Here is a 5,000-nt window from a genome sequence, read left to right as displayed (position 1 = left end):
ACTGTGGCTGTACCAGATTATCGCTTAACCTAACTGTGGCTGTACCAGATTATCGCTTAACCTAACTGTGGCTGTACCAGATTATCGCTTAACCTAACTGTGGCTGTACCAGATTATCGCTTAACCTAACTGTGGCTGTACCAGATTATCGCTTAACCTAACTGTGGCTGTACCAGATTATCGCTTAACCTAACTGTGGCTGTACCAGATTATCGCTTAACCTAACTGTGGTTGTACCAGATTATCCCTTAACCTAACTCAATTTGTCCCTTAACCTAACTCAATTTGTCCCTTAACCTAACTCAATTTGTCCCTTAACCTAACTCAATTTGTCCCTTAACCTAACTCAATTTGTCCCTTAACCTAACTCAATTTGTCCCTTAACCTAACTCAATTTGTCCCTTAACCTAACTCAATTTGTCCCTTAACCTAACTCAATTTGTCCCTTAACCTAACTCAATTTGTCCCTTAACCTAACTCAATTTGTCCCTTAACCTAACTCAATTTGTCCCTTAACCTAACTCAATTTGTCCCTTAACCTAACTCAATTTGTCCCTTAACCTAACCCACGTTGTCCCTTAACCTAACCCACGTTGTCCCTTAACCTAACCCACGTTGTCCCTTAACCTAACCCACGTTGTCCCTTAACCTAACCCACGTTGTCCCTTAACCTAACCCACGTTGTCCCTTAACGTAACCCACGTTGTCCCTTAACGTAACCCACGTTGTCCCTTAACGTAACCCACGTTGTCCCTTAACGTAACCCACGTTGTCCCTTAACGTAACCCACGTTGTCCCTTAACGTAACCCACGTTGTCCCTTAACCTAACCCACGTTGTCCCTTAACCTAACCCACGTTGTCCCTTAACCTAACCCACGTTGTCCCTTAACCTAACCCACGTTGTCCCTTAACCTAACCCACGTTGTCCCTTAACCTAACCCACGTTGTCCCTTAACCTAACCCACGTTGTCCCTTAACCTAACCCACGTTGTCCCTTAACCTAACCCACGTTGTCCCTTAACCTAACCCACGTTGTCCCTTAACCTAACCCACGTTGTCCCTTAACCTAACCCACGTTGTCCCTTCCTTAACCTAACCCACGTTGTCCCTTAACCTAACCCACGTTGTCCCTTAACCTAACCCACGTTGTCCCTTAACCTAACCCACGTTGTCCCTTAACCTAACCCACGTTGTCCCTTAACCTAACCCACGTTGTCCCTTAACGTAACCCACGTTGTCCCTTAACGTAACCCACGTTGTCCCTTAACGTAACCCACGTTGTCCCTTAACGTAACCCACGTTGTCCCTTAACGTAACCCACGTTGTCCCTTAACGTAACCCACGTTGTCCCTTAACCTAACCCACGTTGTCCCTTAACCTAACCCACGTTGTCCCTTAACCTAACCCACGTTGTCCCTTAACCTAACCCACGTTGTCCCTTAACCTAACCCACGTTGTCCCTTAACCTAACCCACGTTGTCCCTTAACCTAACCCACGTTGTCCCTTAACCTAACCCACGTTGTCCCTTAACCTAACCCACGTTGTCCCTTAACCTAACCCACGTTGTCCCTTAACCTAACCCACGTTGTCCCTTAACCTAACCCACGTTGTCCCTTAACCTAACCCACGTTGTCCCTTAACCTAACCCACGTTGTCCCTTAACCTAACCCACGTTGTCCCTTAACCTAACCCACGTTGTCCCTTAACCTAACCCACGTTGTCCCTTTGCCTAACATAGTTCACTGCTCGGAATCTCTGGTGTCGTTGTTATCCTCATGTAGATGTCTTGCGAGTGTTGCTTACTTTCCACATATTCCCGCTATCCACTGTCAATTGTACTGCAATAGGACTATATCGCCCCCCCCCCCCCCCCCCCTCTGCCCCTCTCTTTGTGTCTCCGTCCTCTCAAGCTGGTCGGTCTGGCGTTTGAGTGTTAAATGAGCCTCGCAGCTGTTCAGTTGCGTTCAGATGTCGACGCCCTCAGTGTACGTCGTGGTATGGTCTGTGTCCATTGTCCGCTGATGTCGTACGCGTAACCCACACGCTGTACCGATCATCGGTAGTTACGTACAGAGTGAAGTAGTGTGATACGTGTGACCGTACGCTGGCTGTGCCCAACGGTGTCGAATCTCAATTTCCATATGTTGTGCTCGATGCTACTTGTCTCGTCTCCCAATAACAGCTAGGTTGCACTGTGGTACGCCGTAGAGGCGTGTGGGAGGAACGTACGAACGCATTGTATGTCACCCTGGGTCGCTGGGGGTGGTGGTGCGGTGAGTCAGGTCAGGTCAGCGTGAGCCGTGTGATGTAGTGACGCGTGTATTCCGACTTTGTCGTATTGCCTCACACAAAGTGCTACCCTGGTGGACCGCGTTCCATATCTGGGACATGCCGCAGATGCCGGTTGACAGTGGATCGCGGAAGGGACATCGCATACGTGCGCGGGCCACCTTCCACGTGTTCTCTTCTGCACATGTCGCAGTGTGTATGTGGTCTGATGTAGCGTGTCGTGACACATGACATCCTGGCATGCAAGAATTGTTGAATTCGCAAATGTAGGTGGACATCTACGTTTACTGCCCAAGATACGCAAATGAACTGGAAATCCGTTGTTGAGCGGTTGTTCACGCTGGAGGTGAATCTGTGATGGCGACGATCGGTACAGCTATTAACCGGTTGTTTCAGCGGTACCCGCCACATCCACACACGTGACTAGGCCCATGTGGGTATGAAGCGATACGCGGCGGTGGCTTGGTGGGACTGTTCCCGGCCGGTGAAGGGGGGCCGCCCGGCGTGTTGGCCGCGCGCTGCGTGGGCGCACGCGCAACAGGCGGCTGGTGGGGGGCGCCGAGTGGCAGGAGCGCCAGCCGACGGGCTCGGCAGGCGGCGCAGCTACGCTGCGGCGCACCCTGCACGCGGCGCCTGGCGGCCAAAGTTGGTTCAGCCGAGCCCGGTGCGAAGCGCGGTGGACATCTGCAGTGTGCTGGTCTGATTGAGGACTGTGTGCGTTGAGGATGCGCCGCCGCCTGGCACTCGGCGCCGCGACGCCGTCTGCTGCTCGGTCGCCCCAGCGGTTCTCGCAGGTGGTTTGTATCGCAGTTGTGCGGACGTGTTGGCGCGTGCGCTGTGCTGGGAGAGTTCGCTTCTGCACCCAAGTGGGGCTTTGCCCTTGTGTGGCGCTGGCGTTGGAGCTGCCGGTCACCATAGGTGGCGCGTGTTGTCTCCCGCCGGCAATGCCACGACAGCACGCTCCCGGGCCTCTGTCGGCAGCGGCAAGCTCAGTTGGGAGCAAGGGTGTTCGCACTAAAACCGTCTACTCGCCTAACTCCGGGCGATTGCGCCTCTCTCGAAACCGACCAAGTACCTAGGACGGCGCTGCGCGCCGCCGGGACCTGAGAGGGTTTCGAGGTGTATCGTGCAGGGGAGCTCGGCCTCCTCCTGTTTGCAGAATAATTGAGCGGACGCTTGCGTGTTCGCGCGGGCCCCCGGGACACACTCCCGGGCGGCCGGCTGCTCAGCTCTAGTTGACGCAGCTCCCTGGTTGATCCTGCCAGTAGTCATATGCTTGTCTCAAAGATTAAGCCATGCATGTCTCAGTACAAGCCGCATTAAGGTGAAACCGCGAATGGCTCATTAAATCAGTTATGGTTCCTTAGATCGTACCCACGTTACTTGGATAACTGTGGTAATTCTAGAGCTAATACATGCAAACAGAGTCCCGACCAGAGATGGAAGGGACGCTTTTATTAGATCAAAACCAATCGGATTGGCTTGTCTGGTCCGTTTGCCTTGGTGACTCTGAATAACTTTGGGCTGATCGCACGGTCCTCGTACCGGCGACGCATCTTTCAAATGTCTGCCTTATCAACTGTCGATGGTAGGTTCTGCGCCTACCATGGTTGTAACGGGTAACGGGGAATCAGGGTTCGATTCCGGAGAGGGAGCCTGAGAAACGGCTACCACATCCAAGGAAGGCAGCAGGCGCGCAAATTACCCACTCCCGGCACGGGGAGGTAGTGACGAAAAATAACGATACGGGACTCATCCGAGGCCCCGTAATCGGAATGAGTACACTTTAAATCCTTTAACGAGTATCTATTGGAGGGCAAGTCTGGTGCCAGCAGCCGCGGTAATTCCAGCTCCAATAGCGTATATTAAAGTTGTTGCGGTTAAAAAGCTCGTAGTTGGATTTGTGTCCCACGCTGTTGGTTCACCGCCCGTCGGTGTTTAACTGGCATGTATCGTGGGACGTCCTGCCGGTGGGGCGAGCCGAAGGGGTGCTTTCGCGTCCCGAGGCGGACCCCGTTTAAATCCTACCAGGGTGCTCTTTGTTGAGTGTCTCGGTGGGCCGGCACGTTTACTTTGAACAAATTAGAGTGCTTAAAGCAGGCAAGCCCGCCTGAATACTGTGTGCATGGAATAATGGAATAGGACCTCGGTTCTATTTTGTTGGTTTTCGGAACCCGAGGTAATGATTAATAGGGACAGGCGGGGGCATTCGTATTGCGACGTTAGAGGTGAAATTCTTGGATCGTCGCAAGACGAACAGAAGCGAAAGCATTTGCCAAGTATGTTTTCATTAATCAAGAACGAAAGTTAGAGGTTCGAAGGCGATCAGATACCGCCCTAGTTCTAACCATAAACGATGCCAGCCAGCGATCCGCCGCAGTTCCTCCGATGACTCGGCGGGCAGCCTCCGGGAAACCAAAGCTTTTGGGTTCCGGGGGAAGTATGGTTGCAAAGCTGAAACTTAAAGGAATTGACGGAAGGGCACCACCAGGAGTGGAGCCTGCGGCTTAATTTGACTCAACACGGGAAACCTCACCAGGCCCGGACACCGGAAGGATTGACAGATTGATAGCTCTTTCTTGATTCGGTGGGTGGTGGTGCATGGCCGTTCTTAGTTGGTGGAGCGATTTGTCTGGTTAATTCCGATAACGAACGAGACTCTAGCCTGCTAACTAGTCGCGTGACATCCTTCGTGCTGTCAGCGATTAC

At 52.6% G+C, this 5,000-nt stretch overlaps 1 non-coding gene across 1 annotated transcript in view; it reads left to right on the top strand.

Moving 5' to 3' along the window:
• Window positions 1-3,536: 3,536 nt before the first annotated feature.
• LOC126332688 (small subunit ribosomal RNA) overlaps window positions 3,537-5,000 on the top strand; it is a 1,893-nt gene continuing 429 nt past the window's right edge. The window contains exon 1 of the ribosomal RNA XR_007563865.1: window positions 3,537-5,000. This exon is cut by the window's right edge and continues 429 nt beyond it. This is a non-coding gene — a ribosomal RNA (small subunit ribosomal RNA).

The sequence above is a fragment of the Schistocerca gregaria genome, unplaced genomic scaffold, assembly GCF_023897955.1.
Source record: "Schistocerca gregaria isolate iqSchGreg1 unplaced genomic scaffold, iqSchGreg1.2 ptg001497l, whole genome shotgun sequence".
In the NCBI taxonomy this organism is placed as follows: domain Eukaryota; kingdom Metazoa; phylum Arthropoda; class Insecta; order Orthoptera; family Acrididae; genus Schistocerca; species Schistocerca gregaria.
This window is presented reverse-complemented; position numbering and strand designations above follow the sequence as displayed.